Source organism: Sminthopsis crassicaudata, chromosome 4 (genome assembly GCF_048593235.1).
Source record: "Sminthopsis crassicaudata isolate SCR6 chromosome 4, ASM4859323v1, whole genome shotgun sequence".
NCBI classification, from domain to species: Eukaryota; Metazoa; Chordata; class Mammalia; order Dasyuromorphia; family Dasyuridae; genus Sminthopsis; species Sminthopsis crassicaudata.
In genome coordinates this window covers 8,802,723-8,822,955 of record NC_133620.1, presented here as the reverse complement: position 1 = coordinate 8,822,955, position 20,233 = coordinate 8,802,723, and the positions used below count along the sequence as shown (strand labels likewise).

General features: G+C 47.5%; 1 protein-coding gene across 1 annotated transcript in view; it reads right to left on the bottom strand.

The window, feature by feature from the left end:
• GNG12 (G protein subunit gamma 12) overlaps nucleotides 1-20,233 on the bottom strand; it is a 105,960-nt gene that overhangs the window by 38,832 nt on the left and 46,895 nt on the right. The window lies entirely within an intron of this gene.

The following is a 20,233-nucleotide window of genomic DNA, read 5'->3' as shown; positions in this document are numbered from 1 at the left end:
CCCCGCCTAAGCATGCTTCTGCAGGTGGAGACTGAGACCCGGGGGGGCTTCCTGGGTCTTGCTGCTCTGAGTCTGTAGCCCATCTTTTTTGGGGGGCTTCTCCACATGGGGAGACCTAAGACTGGAAGAACCTTTCTGGACTGAGTTGATCTCATCCAGTAACCCCACGGGGGATTACACGAACAGCTGCCAAGTCAGAGAATGGGGAGAGGGCATTGAAAAACCCCACCCGTGTAAAACTGGAGATTTCTGCCCAAAAGCTCCATCCCTGTTCCTGTGGCCAGTGGGAGAAGCCGGGAAAATTGAAGCAAAAGGGCTCCCTCTAGTGTCCATTCCTCATCAGTGAATTTTGGTAGCTGCACAGGCTGTCCCTCCTCTCTCTTATCCATCCATCCATCGACCTCATCATCCTATCCCCTGCCTCCCTTTCTATTTGTCTATCCATCCATCCACCATCCATCCATCCATCCATCCATCCATCCATCCATCCATCCATCCACCATCCATCCATCCATCCATCTGTCTATCATCCATTCATTCATTCATTCATTCATCCATCTATCGACCTCATCATCATCCTGTCCTCCACCTCCTCCCGGAGGACAGGAGGGGAAGGCGTCACGGTACTGGGGAGACCCTGAACTCGTGGCTGGAGGGACCCAGATTCTAACACTTGCTCTGCTGCTGTGTCCAGTGGGATGACCTCTCTCTGGTCACGTGCCCCTTCTGAAAAATGAAGGCAGAATTGTCTAAATCACATAAAAACCGGGGCCACTGAAACATACACAAACTCCATACCTTGAAGAAAGCCGCATGCGAGCATTATTTAAGCTACAAACGTATGCATTGTTAAATTAAATGAATATATTGTTAATTGTTTCCTAAGTATCTTTCAATCTGCCTCCTGGAAGGCTAGGGAGCTGCTGGCGCTGTGCCGGACCCCCTTGCCCCACGTGGCCTCTAAGGTCCCTGCTGGATCTAAGTGAACCTAGTGGTCACTTCTGTGACCTCCTTACCTCTCGGACTGTTTCCTTATCTATAAAATGGGCTTAATAACAGCACCTACCTCACAGAGTTTTTGTGAGGATCAAATGAGATTATTTTTCAAAATAAACTATAAAGTACTACATAAAATATGGATATTAATATGGAAATATTAGTTTGCAAATTTAACATATCCATATAAGGTATAATACATATTATTACACACAATATAAATATTATGAAACATATAATACAATATGAATATAAAACATTACCACAGAATAGGGAAATTCTATTATCATCCTATACTCCAATTTGGACTTTGCTCAGCCTCCCTAAATCAGTTGCCACGCACAGACTGCCAGTAGCCAATGACCTGAGCTGTCCCTCTCCACGGGGCCTCCATTTCCCCCCCATCCAAGGCCTTAGTTCTCCATTTTCCAAGCAAAGTCTAATGGAAGACAGGCCAAGCTCCTGGCTGTCTGGCCAATAGCGACATCGTGTGGTCAATGGATCAATGAATGCTTCCCTAATTCTCATGTCTGGCAAAGAGAAATGATGTGCCCTTGGGAATGAATGGGTTGGGAAGGAGCTAAGAGTGGGCTGGGAGAGGACTGGGAAAAGGGACTGGGAAGGGGCTGTGAGCGGACTGGGAATAGACTAGGAAGGGGCTGGGAATGGGCTAGGAAGGGGCTGGGAATGGACTGGGAATGGGCTAGGAAGGGGCTGGGAATGGACTGGGAATGGGCTAGGAAGGGGCTGGGAATGGACTAGGAATGGGCTAGGAAGGGGCTGGGAATGGACTGGGAAAAGGACTAGGAAGGGGCTGGGAACGGACTGGGAATGGACTAGGAAGGGGCTGGGAACGGACTGGGAAAAGGACTAGGAAGGGGCTGTGAGTGGACTGGGAATGGGCTAGGAAGGGGCTGGGAACAGACTGGGAATGGGCTAGGAAGGGGCTGGGAACAGACTGGGAATGGGCTAGGAAGGGGCTGGGAACAGACTGGGAATGGGCTAGGAAGGGGCTGGGAATGGGCTGGGAAGGGGCTGTGAGTGGACTGGGAATGGGCTAGGAAGGGGCTGGGAACAGACTGGGAATGGGCTAGGAAGGGGCTGGGAACAGACTGGGAATGGGCTAGGAAGGGGCTGGGAACAGACTGGGAATGGGCTAGGAAGGGGCTGGGAGCAGACTGGGAAAGGGACTGGGAAGGGGCTGTGCCCGAACTGAGTGAAGGAGCCCAAACTTCAGAGGATCGAGGGTCTTTCCAAGCTCCTGGGAGCACAGGTAATTAAGACAGAAGGAGCTAACACTTCCCAGGGGCCTGGGAACCATGATTCTGAGAAGGGGTCTCTAGTCTTGACCTGGCTATGGTCAAAGGAGTCCGCGTCCCCAAAAAGCAGGAGTTCCTGCGCTACAGGAAACCTTCCTCCTGGCCTCTGCACGGCCGGGTTCCAAGGTCAGTGGCGACCATCTCTGACACAACTTCATTGGGAGAGACGGTCGTATAATTTCTCTACCTCCTTAACATCTGCAGCAGATGTTGGTAAATAAGTTCCAGGATTTCTTCCCATCAGGACCACTAGGAAGGGAGATGAGCAGTGTCCCGTGTGTGACATTTCACAATGGCTATATTCACAAGCCATTCATAAGATAGAAGTCAGATAGAAGTCATAATGGCCCGACCACTGCCCTGGAGGAAGGAGAAAATAGAGGCTGGGCAAGGAAGCCGGGAGGAACAAGGGAGGAAACAGGGAACAATTTTACACAAAGGTGGCCTTTTATCTTGCAAAGATGGATTAACAGAGGAAGGGGAAGCCACCCAAGGCAGTAAAAGAGTCACTAAGCACTTCCCACATAATGGGCACTGGGTAAGGAGTAGGGACCCCAAACAATGGGGAAGGCCCCTCCCCTCAAGGAGTTCACAGTCTAACAGATACAAAATATAGATAAGTATATGCAAAATGTGACAGGCAATATGTTGTCTCTCTATATTATTTATGTGGTGAAATATGTTAACTATATCTTATATAATAATGGATATATCATAATCTACCTATCCATTCATCTGTCAGCCCATCAGCCCATCTACTTACTCATCCACTTATCTGTCTGTCCATCTCTCTACTCATCTATGTACACATCCATCTATCCATTGATTTACCCAGGAATCCATTCATCCACCTGTCAATGTGTCTGCTTATTCATTCACTTAGATCTATAACCTGTGTATCCATCCATCCCCATCTATACATCTATTCATTCACCTACTTATCAATCCATCTACTAATCTGTCTATCACTTATCGATTTATCTATTTGCTCATACACCTACACATTCATCTACCTAGCAATTCATCCATTACCCATCCATCCATCAATTCACCCATCTGTCCATCCGTCTGTCTGTCCGCCTACTCTAATTGGAAGACAATCTCAGAGGGAAGACACTAGTGATGGGGGTGACTAGAAAGAGGCTTCTTGCCTCTGGTTTGAGCCGGGTCTAGAAGGTGGCCGGGGTGGATGTGAAGAGGAAAAGCTCCCAGGCATGGGGGGCTGGGGGAGGAACCTCGAGGCAAAATCTGATGCTCCTCCTCTGCCCGAAGCCCCGTTAGCGTCAGGCTTGTGTCCTCCGTCCCTGAACACCCCTGTACATACTACTACAGCACCCTGGACAGCCCCGTAGAGGACACCGCGGTACAGTAATAACCAACTTGCCATTTCTTCTGTGTGGGAACGCTTCCCTTCACCAATGCAGATAGCCACCCGCCTATAATTTACGGCAGCAACCGGGATCAAGAGCTGGAGATGGCAGAGGTCCCTGGCCACCGGCCTCCTTTTGCAGTGGTCTGAGGTCCGCAGCTAGGGCTGATGTGAACAAGGATTGGAACCCAGAGCTTCTGATTTCTGTCCATCGAGCCAGGCTGCCCTTTGAGTTGGGTGGAGATCAGAGGGGTTAAAGGCCCACCCCACAGGGAGAGAGTAGTGATCCACGACTGTACCTCTCATTAGAGCTTCAGCGTGGGGAGCTTCCAGCGGGGAAAATCCCTCTCCCCTGCAACGCTCAGTTTCTCTGGAGTGTAGCCGGGGGTCTTGGAGTTCACACAGGAACTCTTCAGCAGAGTTATGCTCTGTACTTCCGGATGGGAAAGAAAAGGATTCCCCCAACTCACAGAGCTTAGCTGGGGCCCCACTTTGAGTTGTGGCTTAAGTCCAGCCCCTGCTCTGCCTCTGCCTCTATTTCTGTCTCTGTCTCTTTCTGTCTTTTGTCTTTATATATATCTGTCTGTCTCTATCTCTGTCTCTCAGTCTCTGCTTCTTTATCTCTGTCGCTGTCTTTGTCTCTCAGTCTTTCTGTCTTTTATTTTTGTCTCTCTATCTTTTGTCTATCTTTGTCTCTATATCTGTCTCTATCTCTTTCTATCTCTCTATTTTTGCCTCTCTCAGTCTGCTTCTTTATTGCGAATTTATTGTAGAATTTATTTCTGTCTTTGTTTCTGACTGTCAGTCTCTCTCTTTATCTTTTGTCTTTGTTTCTCTGTCTATCTCTTTTTATCTCTCTCTCTTTGCCTTTCTGTGTCTCTCTGTCTTTGTCTCTCAATCTTTCTCTGTTTTTCTGTCTTTTGTCTTATCTTTGTCTATCTGTCTGTCTCTATCTCTTTCTATCTATCTTTGCCTCTCTCAGTCTGCTTCTTTATCTCTGTATTTCTTTCTGTCTTTGTCAGTTTTTCTCTGTCTCTCTGTCTTTTGTCTTTGTTTCTCTATCGTCTGTTTGTCTCTGTCTGTTTCTCTTATTCTCAGCTTTCTTGAAGGGCTCAGCTCAAGACTCCCCCCCCCCCCCCCCCGAAAAATCCCCGGGCTCTTTCTCCCAGGACTAGAGAAAGCTAACTGAATGAATGTCTGTTTCCTGGGACCCTCCTTTCTTTATAAAAGCAGACGGGAGCCTCTAGAAGGAAGGAAGCATGAATTATCTTCCTTTATTCTCATTACTTAGCGCTCCCCCCCCCACACACACACAGTAGGTACTTCAAATACAGCTGCTAACTGAAAGATCGCTGCTCTGGGAATTCAGAGACAGGAACACAGCCTCCTCCCCTCAAGGAGCTTAAGGTTTGCACCAGTCACCTGCTGTGAATCAACAGAGAATGCACACAAAGTAGTAAAAGGCAATGGTGGGGGAGAGATCCCGGAGTCCTCATGGAGGAGGTGTCGCCTCAGCCGGGTTCTAGGAGGCAGAAGTGAGGATGGCAGGTGAGACCAGTCAGGGCAAAGATTCAGAGGTGGGAGATTAACCGCAGGATTTTCCCAGAGCTCTCCAGTCTCTATCTTCAGAACACATCCCTGCCTTGGCCATTCTCATTCCCAGAGCCACATCATGGCGGGCTCGCTGCTCTTGGGGAAGCCCTTCCCTGGGGCGGGCCGCCCTCCCCTCTCCCAGCTGCCCTTCCCAGGACATCCAGCCAGGACTGCTTTGCAGCTCCCCCCCCGCCCCTCCACGTGTAATAATCCCTTTTTCTGCATCTGAGCTCGTCTGTCCTTCTCCACCCTGGCTTGAACCCGTACCATGGGTACGGAATGGCAGAGAATGCTCTGAATGGAAAAGACTGGATTAAGGGCCTTTGTGATTAAAGGAACATCATGAGGTTGCCTTCCTAGGGGATTCATGGCCACTTTCAACAACAGAAAGGGGGATAGAGTTGACAAGTAGAGAGATGCCTCAGTTTCCCCTTCTATAAAATGGGAGGGTTGGATGACACTAAGGTCCCGTCTGTACGGCTGTTAAGAGTTGGGGGGTTTCTTGCCACAGAGCCAACGGGGGAAGGGAGGATTTCCAGCCGAGCTGCATCCCTTACCCGTCCTTCCCAGAACTAGCCTGGCAGCTCCTCCCTGATCTCCCTCTGGGCTGATATCTGAGAGGAGAAAACTGAGACTCCCTCAGAGTCCATGCTCTTGGGGGTAGTTAAAGAACCCCAACCGGTTGCCCGGGGCAATGGGATCCAGTATTCCTGGAATAAAAAAAGCAGAACCAGTGGGGAAGAGGGGGAGGGAGGAGAAAATGTAAGACTATGAAATCGGGATATTTGCAAAGATGCTGCATCCTCAAGAGTCATCAAACAATGAAGTCGAATTCTGGATCTTTGTTTCATTTAATTTGTGGGTTCTGTGCCTCTTTCACCTCCATTTTCTAGAGAGGAAAGCGGCCCCTGGTGAGCAAACACTCCCCCAGGGTGAGTCCTGCATCTCCAAGGGCTCCTCCCTGGCTTCAGCGGGATGGCCAGGAAGCACAAAGAATGGACAAGGGGCCCTGTGCTAGTCAAGGAAAAGGGAAAAAATGCCCACGCAAGGCAGAGAAGGCCACGAAGGTCCTTGGGGGTTCCTGGGCCCTGCCGCCAACAGCAACAGGATGTCTGTGATAAGAAGGCCGGCCCCGAGGGGGCGTGGACCCACCCAGAGACACAACTGAGTCCGGGTCCAGGGAGGATCCGAGGAGGCAGGAGATCCTGGCTCATCGCCCGCCTGCCAACCACAGGACCGGATACTGTCGGGCAACAGGGAGGCATATGAGGAATCCAAAGCTGTGAACAAAGGGGTGTGTGTGTGTGTACACACATACACACAGAGGAAGAGGAGGAAGAAGAGGAAGGAGGAGAAATAAGGAGGAAAAAGGAAGAAGGAGGAGGAAGAAGGAGAGGGAAGAGGAGGAAGAAGAGGAAGAGGAAGAGGAAGAAGAAAAAGGAGGAGGAGGAGAGGAAATGATAAGGAATGAAGTAATGGGAAGAATAGGAATGACATACTCAGCGGCCTCAATAATGAGAACAAAAAGATCACTAAATGACAGCAAGAAGAACAGATGAGGAAGGGGCGAGGGGGAGCAGGAAGTTGTCTACACTGCCTGTCACTGTGCCACAAGGTTCAGTCTGGCCATAGACATGGGGAAGGGCTCCCCTCCCCCCAGAAATAACGGGGTGTCAGGGCAGGAGCATCCCCAAGGGAGAGGCAGCGCCCTGCGGGGGGACCGGGGCCCCATTTGGTGCTGCCTTAATCCTCTGACTCTGGGAGGAAATGGCTTCAGCCGCCTGGGACCGCAGATTCAGGACTTTGTACCCCCGTTTCACACGGGGAGAGGTAGTGACCTCCCCGCCATCACTGGCCAAGGAGCTCGAGGCGCAGTTCAAGTCCAGAGCGACCCTCTCCAAGCCAGCTCTGCATCCTCGAGGGCAGGTGCCCGCAGGAACCACTCGGGGAATAAGTACAGGGCGTCTGGGATGTAAAACTCCTCCGAGCTCCGGCCCGTCCAGGTCTAAACCCTCGCCCAGGAACTGGTTTTTCCTTGACAGACGAGGATCCCTGTCTTTGGCGGAGAGTCTGCCTTAGAACAGTTTCCCTGATAAATAAAACCATTCCCCTGAGAACAAAGCCACCGGGATTTCATTTTGAAATTGGTTCCGACCTGTGGAAAACGGACCAGGTTCGATCTGGGGCCAAAACCCGACTCACTCACAAAGTTTTCTGCCCATGCGAGTAGATAAGAAGGAAGACTTCCCTCCCCCCTCCCACGGCCAGCTCCTTGCATCTGATTCTCATTTTTCATAAAGAACATAAGAGTGGGGAAGGGCGGCCTGCTTAGCCAGGCCCGAGTGCCGGCCCTCCAGGGCCAGGATGGTGGCCCAAGGACGCACATACAGCCCCTCAGGTTGGGCAGGCGGGCCCTACTCTGGAATCTCCCGGCCCAGGACGGCCCGGAGGGGAGCGTGTCTGACATCTGTCGGGTTTCAGGTCACGGCCAGCAGCCCAAGGAGCCACGGGGAGAGACAAATCAGCCCCCCAAGGATTCTGCGGGCTCAGCCAAGGCAGCCGCCGCCGCGGGAGAGGGCATAATGGGCATTATTTATCCGTAACAGCCGCGGCTCTGTCCCCCGGGACCGGACGGGCCCGGAGCTTCTGCCGTTCTCAATGAAAGCATTCTGCATCATTCGGATTCCTGCTCGTTACTGATCTGCCTCGTAAATCATATTTTTAATATAATCGGAAACGGCTGGAATTTTTAAACCCGTCGTGCCGCTCTGCCGCTCTCACCCCGACTCCGGGATTTCAGGGGAAAACAACAACAATAATTCTGCTTGCAAATCCCTCTGGGCCGAAGCTTGTTCCAGGATTATTGATAATGGAACAAAAGGCCTATTTTGTGTGTTCAGACGGGAGAAGTAGGGCCTGTGCGAGCCAGAGTTCCTGTCTGGTACTCCAGGGGGCAGAGCTGGGCCACGTTTCACTGACAGGGGCCCTGGTCTCTGCAGAGTGGGCAGGCTCCTCTGCAGGCTCTTGGGCAGGCCTTCCTGCGGGCTCCTGGGCCGGCCTTCCTCTGCGGGCTCCAGGACTGGCCTTCCCTTCCCTCCCGCTCACATTTTCATGCAGGGTGAATAGCCAGGTGCTCTACGGCCTATATTTCTGCCCATCCCCTGGCACAGGCCAAGAGAAGGGAGCGTGGCATAGGACCCGGTCAGGGGAGGAAGGGCTGAATGAGCCTCCTCCTGCTCTCCCATCCTGCCAGAGTCAGTCTGGGCAACCCCCCGGGGTCTCCCTGTGCCCATCCTCTCTGTGGGAATGCTCTCCTCTGGACCCAGGGTGGACTGCAGGCCAGGCCTGGTCTCCAGCCTCCACCAAGTACATTCGGGTTACACAGAGTTAGAGGAGGACCAAGTTCAAATCCTGACCCTGGCCGAAGCTCTCTCCTCAGTTTCCTCATCTGTGAAATCAAGACATCTGCATTTACAGATAAATGCAAATAATCTGTAAATAAAAAAATTATCTATGCTTTTAGATAACTACAAATCATCCATTCAAATAGCAAAAGTATCTTTGTTTTTAGGTAACTGTAAATTATCTGTGAATTAATAAAATTATCTGTTTTTAGATAACTACAAATTATCTATTAAAATAGCAAAATTATCTTTGTTTTTAGGTAATTGTAAATTATCTATAAATTAATAAAATTATCTGTTTTTAGATAACTACAAATTATCCGTAAAATAACAGCATTAACTGTAAATCGTCTGTAAATTAATAAAATTATCTATGTTTTTAGATAACCACAAATAATTGTAAAGTGATAAAATTTGTTTTTAGATAATTGCAAATTAATAAAATTACCTGTGTTTTTTAAAATTACAAATTATCAATAAAATAATAAAGAGCCCTTAAGGCAGCCTGAAGCATGGTGGCCAGCATACAGGCAATGGTAAATCGATGTTTGTTATGTGATTGACTGACCCTGATGTTCTATTCAGTAATACCCAGCGTGCCCGAAGAGTCACATGAAATAATGTATTTATGTCGATGGCTCTGCAAACTTTTAAGTGCCATTTATTATTAATATTAATTAATGATAATAATTGACATCGATATAATAGACTGATTAATAAGGACAGGAGGGTATGGGATCTGCCCGAGTTCCCCTGCTCCCGACTCAGAGGAGACTGAGGGAATGAAAATCCCTTACAAACCCTTCCTTGAGAGCAGGGATGGTTTCCTTTTTGAATTTAGGCCTTTCCAGCCTAGGAGTTTCAGGCACATAGAGGGCTAATAAATGGTCTTTTTTCATTCATTCATTCATTTATTCATTCACTCACTCATTCATTTGAGGCATTTTCCTTAAAGGCTGGACTTCCCTGTGACCTGCACAGACGAGGGCCACAGGCTGGGGGCTTGATGGGACTCCTGGTGCCTTAGGTCAGTTGGCAAGTCCAGGGCTCAGTCTGCAGACCCAAGCCCCCGATCGTGTACAAGGGGGTCTGACCCCCTCAATCTCTGAAGGCCGAGTCCTTGGGCCCCTCCCATCCCCGACCATGCGCTTGTGTTCTGGGCGCCCCTTCTCAGTGAGACTCAGGGCAGAACTTGACCTTTGCCCGCCTTGCTGACGCGGCTTCACTTGCAGAAAGCCATTGCTAAGACCTACTGTCTGCCCCAGAGCTGGATGCAGGCCCGAGGACATCGACTCCGTCCCTATCGTGGCAGGGCAGGGCGTGAGGGGCCGGGGTCACTCGGCCGCCGTTGTTTGAGGGACACTTGCGGCTGTGAGACGCCAAGAGCCCGTTAAAGCTTGATGCGATCAGCGCTAGAGCTGGGGCTGGAACCCTCCCGGAGTGCCTGATGCAAGACGCTCGGTCACACAGCCAATAAAGGTCAAACCGAGCGCCTGCTACGGTCAGTAGCTGCACCAAGCGCTGAGGATGCAGGAAGGCAAAAGCCAGTCCCTTGAGGGCACGGCCATTGGAGGAGACCACAGAGACTGCTGAATGTGCACATATCACGCTGGGCTCTCCAGCTCAATGGGCCCAAATCTGAATCCTCAGGCCCTCCCAGAAGCCCCTGAGGAGAGCGGAGACTTAGGTCCTGCCCCTCCCCGCCTCCTCACATTCACATCCAACATGGCACCCCAGCCTGCTGGCGTTGCCTGTGCGGCTTGCCCCCTTCCCCTTCTGGGGCGCTGCCCCCACCCGGGTGCGAGTCCGTGGGATCCCCTGGCTGGACTGGGGCAAAGTTGGGGGTCCTGCCTGCCTCAGCACACACACACACACACACACACATACAGTGCCCTCACACTCACATGCACTGACACACACAAGGCCCACTCCCATACTCAGCCACACATGCTCACTTGCACACACATGCACTTGCACACTGACACACTCATGCACACACGTGCATGTGCACCCACATGTACAATGCACTCACTCGCACACTGAACACTCACACACTCGCACCTACACAAAGTAACTATGTGCAAAATCTAAGTCCCAGGAAGCCCCCAGACCCCTCCCAAACTCCAAGGACTCCCCCTCCTCACGTGAACCCTTAGGTTGGGCGTTCAAAGCCTCGCATACAGCAGGCAATTAACAGGTGCACGAGGTTCTCTGAGGGCCAGGTGGCCAGCAGCACTGACCAGCTGCAGGGTTCAACCGACCCTGTCCTGAAACACTAAGGGGGGGGGGCGGAGGCAGGACCGGCCCAGAGTCACCAGGGCTGACTTGAAGTGGGGGCCACGGGGCCACGATTCAAAACCTGCGCCTGACCCCCATGTGACCTCTCATGAGGCTCCTGGAGGAGCACGTCCACTCTGGTGGCCAGGCCCCAGCTTCAGGGTGTGGAGAGAGCTAAGCTGCCCCAGGGGGCGAGACCAGAGTTCGAATCCTGATTCAGACCCTGCCCGTTCACGAGTCACCAACCACTTCTCAGTCTGTTTTTCATCTGTCAAACGCAGACAACAGTAGGGAGGACGGCAAAGTGACAGCTGCGGAGTGCTGGAATGGCCTTCAAGCCGGCGGGTCCGCCCCAGCCCCCCGCAAAAGAGAAGGAGTTTTCCTGCTCCGTGAGACGGGGGCAGCAACTTAAAGCAGACACGGGCAGAATGCGGCGAGATCTGACGGAGATACATAAAAATGTACATTAAATAAATGCAAACTAAGTGAACCCAGACCAAATGCCAATTAAAATGTGAATCCTCTGCTAACCTCACAGCACTAGAGGAACGCGAGCGGCTGTCCCGGCTAATACTAATTATCCACCGTTACCATACTGATGATGATGGCGGCGGTGATGGTAACGCGAGGTCTGCAAAGCCTCCGGGCCAGGGGAGACTGCCCGCAGACGGAGCCGGGAAGGGCGGGAGCGGACGGACCAGGGGAGCCCCAGACCCTCTGAGCTCACAGGGAGAACATCCCCGGCCCCGGAGCCGAGGGCGGACATCCAGAGGGCCGAAGAACGGATTACTGCAAGGGGTCCCTAGTCACTGATGCTTTCTCACGGATACAGAGCGGATGTTATCATCACATATTGCTATCATAAATATGTAAATTTCTCAATGGAGAGAGACTGAATTTTGTTATTACATATTATTACAATCCATGTTATATATAATCAATATAAAAATTTCTCAATGGATAAGAGATAGAATGTTATATATTATTATAATAAACATGTTACATATAATAAATATTATGAATATATAAATTTCTCAACAGATAAAGATTGAATGTTATTTATATATTATAATAAACATGTTATATATACATATAAATATTTAAGTTTCTCAATGGATAGAGATTGTAATATATTTATTTTTATAATACATAATAATACCTTTTAATCTCTATCCATTGAGAAATTTACATATTATATTAGATATAACAAATTTATAAATATAAATATAGAAAATTATTAATGGATAGAGATTATTATATACAATAAGAATAAATCTATCATAGAACATATAACAGAAATACATAAATTTATATTTTGTAAATTTATAAATACTATAAATATATGGATTTGTAAATTTCTCAATGGATAGAGATTAAAAAGTATTATTATGTATTATAAAAATAATTATATTACATATAATAAAAATGATAAATATATAAATTTCTCAATGTGTAGCAATTAAATATTATCATGTTATAATATTATATTATACTTGTAATATGTTTTTATATGCTACAAATATATTGTTTTATATATTTTATAAATTTAACATATACATTTATAACTATGAATATATAGATTTCTCAATGTATATTTATTATTGGATTGAATGAATGTATATAATTATATATAAAATATGTTATAAATATATAGTTTTATATATTTTATAATTTATATATATAAATTTATAACTATATAAATTTCTCAATGGATATTATATTATTATTGGATTGAATTAATATCTATTATATATGTAATTATATGATATATAATAATATATATAACAAATATGATAAATATATACATTTATAAATAAAAATATACACGTTTCTCATGGACAGAGATTAAATAATATATACTATTGCTGGGGGAGGTGAGGGATAAGAAACTGGATATTGCAAACAGGCCCTCATTAAAAAGCTAGAAAATAATGGTATTGGGGAGGGAGCATTCAGTGCCCGGAATCAGAAGGTCGGCTCCGAGGCAGGCCGTGTGATGGCGGCTGCGTCCCCTTCCTCACTCGGCGCTCACCCCACGCCGGGCTTGGTACTCCACACCAGGAATCCAAGTACTAAGAATGAAATCATCCCATCCTCCCTAATGAGGAAGACAAATAGATTTAATATGTGTGTGTATGCACAAGCTCACAGGAGCATTAATATAAAGTGGATAAAATAGAAATGCAATCTATACACTACAGCACAGGGCAGATGGGGGGCAGTGCCGCTGTCGGGGCAGCATCTTCCCAGGAACGGAGGCCTACATGGCTGAGCCAAGGACAAAGGAGCTTCCAGGGCCGGAGAGGCTGGAGAGAGAGGGTCAGTCGGCCGCAGGGGCCAGTGAGGCAGAGGGGCAGCCATCAGGCAACTTTGCTCCTGCACTGCAAAGGTGAGTCACTGTGAAAGGTAACCCTAATAAGGCGATGCTGTTAAGTAATGAATGCCATTAATAATAACAATAATTACTTCTTGTTAACGGTGCAAAGTTGGGGGGGGGGTGATTTGCATGTAGACATTGCTGCTTCGTGATGCAGTTTCCAGAAACGTCCTGGCCAAAAGCGGGGCATCACTGGGCTGCGGGCCGGTCCCAGGCCCGGCTGGACATCCAGCGGGGCTCTGACAGCATGGCTGGTACGGCCGCATTGGTAGGTTTGGGGACATTGTGAAAGTCCTTGATTCAATGAATGACACATTTATTTTTTTTTTTTTTTTTTTTTTCTTTTTTTTTTTTTATTTTATAATTATAACATTTTTTGACAGTACATATGCATGGGTAATTTTTTACAACATTATCCCTTGCACTTACTTCTATTCAGATTTTTTCCCTTCCTCCCCCAAGAATGACACATTTATTGAGAGCTGCCCATGTGAGGAGCACTGGGCTAAGGGGGCTACCAAAAATGGGACGGTCCCTGACCTCAGGGACTTTACATTCTAATAGGAGAGAGACCTTAAGTAGGGAACACGGTAAGGACAGGAGGTGGCGCTGTACGGGAACAAACGGACACATTCCAGGAGCAGCATCGAACTGATTGGGGGGTCCTAGACTGGAAACTGGAGAGAAAGGGGAGGAAAGAGCAGCTGCCGAGAGGATGCGGGGGTACATGAGGCCTAATGGGGCCCCTGGCCAGAGTATGTGCTCTCACCAGTGAGGAGAGGGCCCCGGGCAGGAATCCCAGAGCTCAAAGGGCTCAGCTCTCGGGGCCATCACCCGTGGCACAGTGCCTGGAGCCTAAGTGTATTTAATAGATGCTCTGTCTGTCTCCCCATTTATCTCTCTCTCCATCCGTCCATCCATCTATCTAACTATCACCTGTCCAGCTGTCTGTCTCTATCCATGCATCTAAGATCAATCCTCTCTCTATCTGCCTATTCATCAGTCTCTGTCCATTTATCTCTTTCTAAGATCATCTACCTAAAAATCACCTGTCTCTCCATTGGTCAGTCTGTCTATCTGTTGGTCTGTCTGTCTGTCTAACTATCTACCTAGGAGATTTCCTCTCCTCCAGCTCCCTGAGCTTTCCTTAAAGGAAGCAGCACCCACTCACCCATACGCACACGCCAGTATCTGGCCACTGTACCGCGGGCCTTTGTGAAAGCTGAGAGGGACACGAACCTTCGGGTTTCTTCATCTAGCTGGAGTAGATCTCTGAATGACTCCAACCCCCCCAGACTCTGGCGGGGGCCTCCGAGGCCGACCCCTACCCCACAAGCATCTCCTTTATGATACATCTCACCCGGGGTCCTCCAGCACTTCTTACCCCTCAAGGCAACACAGCCCCCGCACTGAGTCAATAGCCAGTCTCCGCCTGTGAGCCTCAGACAATCGATCTGTTTGCTGAGAGCTCCGCTTTGTGACGCCCTGATATCGTCTCACTAACTCCAACAAACAGATCACCTCCAGGAACAAATCGACTCCTGTCGATCCCGCTGCTCCTCTTCCCTCCATTTCCAGTCTTGTTACATCTCACTCTCCCCTCCCTCATCATACAATCAGGCGCTGGGTCCCCGCCATCTCTCAACTGGAAGACTTCCTCCCAGGCCCCATTAGCCCATTCAGACTTTCAAAAAGGATAGAGGACCAGGAGCCCAAGGGAAAGCCCAACCCCGTCCCCCATACATATTTCAGAGTCTGGTAGAGGAAGCTTTTATCAGCCCAGAACCTTGGGGAAAAGAAATGTGAGTAAGATCACACATACAAACACAATATATAAGTGGCAGAGTCAAAATCAATAACCTCTCATTACGTATTTGGCGGTCATGGTGCAACACGGGGAAATCAGCGTTTCTCCCCACCCCGATTCTGAGGGAGGAGCACAGCTCCCCCAAATGTCGAGGTCTCATCAAATAAGCACCTATATGTTGTCGGCACAGTATCTCTACCACTAGGCTATGAGCTCCTAGATAGTCACTGACTGTAAGGGTCCTTTAAATGGGCGGGCACAGCGCAACAGGAGATTTGAGTGGCCCAGAAGTATTCTCTGTGGATATAGGCCTGCCCTGTGGGTGGGATCCTGGCCATATTGAAATAGCCTCGTAATGGGTGATGGCTCTCTCGCTGATTGGCTGTGTGCGTGACCTCATAGGCCCTTTATAAGCCCACTGCAGACAGCAGTCGCTCTCTTTAACCTGGCGCTCTTTAACCTGGTTAACCCTAGCCTTGGGTAGCTGAGCCAAGCTGATGGATATCCGAGAGAGGTAAGGAGTTTGGTAGAGAACACGTGGGTCTTCAGACCAGGTGTTCACTAGGGAACTGACAAGTCAGGGCATGATGTAAGTAGGTATAATAAAGGCTTTTAAGATTACACGTGGCTGTTCTTAAGCTTGCTACTGGTTATTAAACTATATTCAAGAGATCGTGGCCAGAGATCTTTGAAGGCCCCAGAGGAGGCAAGCCGGGTAGAGTTGACACTGCAAAGGTCAGTGTTCAAAGGTACTCTGTTGGGCCTAGGGCAGACTGGTAATTATAACTGCCAGGAGGGCATGTTACAACTGAGCTTCCTTGGTACCCCAGAATTTGGTACACAGGCAGTGCTTAATAAATGCTCATTGACAGACTGAACTGTTGAGATAATACAACATATTGCTTGATAAGAGGCGGTAGATTCTGAGTCCCATAGCTGATGGGAGATAGTATCCTGGGCTCAGAAGAGTCAGATGTTTGGAATTTAACTTCCAAGAGCTCCAGCAGCGATCAGTGGAGGCATTTATGTCTTGCAAAAAAAGCAAAGCCTCTCTGCCACTTCCACTGATTTCTCCTCTTCTTCTCCTTTGGAGCCGAGAAAAATAAACACAACTGTCTTTCAAAGACTCATCCCACCTCCCCCAGGCTTCTCCCTTCGAGGCTACACACTCCCAGTGACTGTAACTCATCTCCATGAACCTTCCAGATCCGCCCCCATCTAATTGCTCCTTAAGGACGGGTCCCAGATTCTCTGTGTCTGTTGTCCATCACATCAATGGGAGACAGCCTTGAGCATCCCTCCATTAAAGTCTAAATTAATTTTTTTAAACTAACAAATCTATTTTCCCTCTCCCCAACTTCCTCCATTGAAAAAAAATCAAGCAAAATAAATTCGAACGGCCATGTCCAAAAGCCATTCAACTCATTCTGCAGACTCAGTCTGTGGCTTTTCTATCAGCAGGGAAATCTCAAACATCCCTTTTGGAATCACACTTGATCACTGCCATGATAAGGTTCCGTATGTTGCCTTCACAATGTCTATCTTTGCAGAAATCGTTTTTTCTGCATCAGTTCAGAGAAGCCTTCACAGTTTTCTCTGAGACCATCATTTCCTACGGCATGATGGCTGTTTTTGCACCGTGACATTCTCCAAATATCAGGTACCCCCTTAGTTTTCAGCATCTTGACAACACAAAAAGGAGCTGCCTCTTGAGAACCACCACGTTGGCTACTCCCTCAGCAACCGGGCCTCCCCCCCCCTCTTCCAGTCTCTTCTCCTAGGTGGTCCACTCTGCTCCCCAGCCTGGTGATGGTCCAAGGACAAGGAGGATACCATGTTCAAGTAGTTTGACCCCCCAAGAAGATTCAAGAAGGTCTCTGCTTTCTGACTGCCTGGGAGGGAGAAGCACCCAAAGTTTTCAACAATTTGAGGGGGAAGGACAGGAAAATCTAATTTTCCATTTCTGCTCTACTTGAGAATAGCTGGCAGGTGCAAGGCTCTCTGTCCCAGTGGCCATCAACATGGACCCCCTGGCTCTTGTCCATCCACTCTAGAGGAAAGGGGATAAAAGCTGGACAGCCACTGACCAAAGCTTCTGTTAGCCTTGGTTGGCCCCTTCTGTCCATGCTTAACTCCTATGACCTGGCACCTCCCAGACTGAGCTTGTAGGTCCAGAGATAATTAAAGCTCACAGCGGAAGGCTTAGCCTCGTGTATGTCATGGACCTTTGGGAGCCCGGTGAAGTCCATGTATCCCTCCTCAGAAGAATGTTTTTGGAAGTATGATAACCAAGGTAGCTATTGGTGCAGTGAATAGAGCACCAGCCCTGAAGTCAGGAGGATCTGAGTTCAAATCTAGTCTCAGCTGTGTGACTCTGGGAAAGTTACTCAACCCCAATTGCCTGGGGATAAAAAAAAGGTGATAACCAAATATATGATCACAGTCATTAAAGATAGTAAAGGATGGTAATATATTTGAGGACAGATTTGATAAATTTAAGGTAATTTTAAATGTGTGATGGGGCACAAATGTTATATCAGGATCACTGTGCCAGAAGCAGGGGAATACGAAAACATCTGTGATTTCTCTTGGTCAGAGTCACAGGTTATCATGAATCCTTTTCTGGTTTATAAAAAAAGTGCGACAATGCAATTAGGGGCTAGGGAAAAGAAAGGTGCAGTTTCCCCTCTGAAATCCCTACATGGACCCCTTTAAGTACCATGGACCTAGAGAGTCCTTGGAGATTGCCTAAACCAACTCATTCACGGACCAGTGAAGGAACCAGGGTTGAAGCTGAGATCTGAATCCAGTTCTTTTCTCTAAATCATGTTAACTGTTATAACCATACCAGCCTGTGTTTTATCTCAGCTAGCTGGAATTTTGTGTCCAGGCCCCTAGGCTGCTGCTCACACTTGCTGCTCACACCTTCATGGAAACCTTGGCTGCCTGCCATTCCCAATTTCCCAGACTGTCAGGCCTCCTTAAAACCACGCTGGACACTGGGAATTGTCTACCTGTACTGAGTGGCCATTGCATGGACATTGCTCCATTTGGGTTTAAAAAGTTACTTACAATGCCTGCCATCTAAGGGAGGGGGTGGAGGGAAGGAGGAGAAAAATTCAGAACAGAAGGGAATATAAGGGATAATGTAAAAAATGTTATAACTATAAAATTAATTAAAAAAAAAAAGTTACTTATACCCTCATCCTTCTAATTAGTTATCTGGCTCTGACCCTGTATTATCACAACTTATATTCTTCTAAGATCTTTTTGGGTCAACATCCTTTTTTGACCTTATGCCCCCCCAAAAAGTTCCAATGGCTACATGGCCAAAATATTAAAGATCCTATCATTCAAAAGTAGAAAATGACCAGGAGGCACAAATTGTAAACAAAATCAATGCAGCCATAATAATAAGAAAAATCAATTGGGAAAAACTGTCACAGTAAATATCTCTGATAATGGTCTAATATGTAAAAGGATGAGATAAGAACATGAGGCACACCCCCTTTCTTATCTTTCTGGTCTTCTCACACTTTATCTTCCTCCACATAATCTACCTCTCAGGGATACTAGACTATTTGCTATTCCTCAAACTCAACATTCCATCTCCTCCAATTCTAAATACCTTCTCACTTCAGTCAGTCTCCCATGCCTGAAATAGGCTCCCTTCTTCCTTTATCTATTCTTTGACTTCAAGATTCATCAAAAGTCCTCCTTTCTGCAAGAAGCCTTTTTTGCCATCCACCTGTTAGTGTTTTTCCAGGTTCATGATACATATATTATATTACAGAGTAAGGTGCATGTTGTCCGCAAATGTGGAATTCAGAGAAACTTGGGAAGTTCTGTATGAACTGGTTTGGACAGAAGTGAACAAAACCACAAGAATAATTTACAGGGTAATCGCAATAATGTCAAGGTAAATAACAGACAAGAGACTTGAGAATTCTCATCCATGAAGTGACCTATCCTGACTTTAACAGTCCAGCAGGAAGCAGACCATACACATATGCTTTCAGACACAATGTGTCTTTGTTTTTTACTTTACTATGTAACTCTTTCTTACAAGAGTGGCGGGGAGATGGGATGAGAAGTTTTTGAAAAGTGACAATGTTGTAAAAAAAAAAATTAATGAATTATTCAAAGCAAAAGAACTATGTCTATGCAGGTCTCCTTTACTCTGTTATCCCCCAAGCTCTAACATCCCAGACAAGGATGTTGCTCTAAGAGAGAAGAAATCCTTTCCCACCACAATCACAATACAAAAGGAAAAGCCTCTAATTCTGTAAAAGTTGCCACTGAAATGCATCCTTTTCCTACCCCCAAAATAGGGTCATCCCTAAAGAATTCAATTAGTGCCTTGCTCATTGTGCCGCAAGCAAGCACATCGTAAGAAGGGGAAATTTCAGGAGGATAAAAACATGAGTAAGAGCTGGTGCGCTTCAGCCAGCTCTGGGAGGAGTTCAAATTACTCCACTGTCTTAAAAGCAGATGTAACACATCTGCAGTAAGAGGCCGCGAGCCAGGGTTTGGGAACAGTGGGCTTACAGGAGAGCTTTTTAGGTAACAGAATTCTGAGCTCCTCTGGACCAAGGCCGGCCAAAAGCAAAGCCTCCCTCTCTGAACTGTTACCCATTTTTGAATAGGGAATGGATGAGTTCTCAAGGAAGTCCATCAGGCTTTTGGATAGCTTTCTCTATCAGTTCTCTAATTTCTCCCCATGCCTCTAGGTTCTGTCCACTGGGAAGAAGCAGAAAAAGTCTCATTCCTTTTATACATTACAGCCCCTCGGATATATGAAAGCGGTGAATCATTCCATCTCCCTCGCCCCCGAAAGGCTCCTCTCCAGCTAAAAAGTCTTAGTTTTTCCCCACATATGGCATGTTTTCCAGTCTTTTTATTGTTTTGGCCCTTTATCTTATGGACTATCCAGCTAAATTTCAATCTTTTCCTTAAAATGTAACCCAGCCCCAACACAACACTTTAGATGGAGTCCAAACAAGGCAATACAGGCTTTCCATTTTCTTGCTGCTACTTATGTCTCTCTTAATTCAGTTTAATCTGGTTTCCATTCCACACTAGAAGACTCGG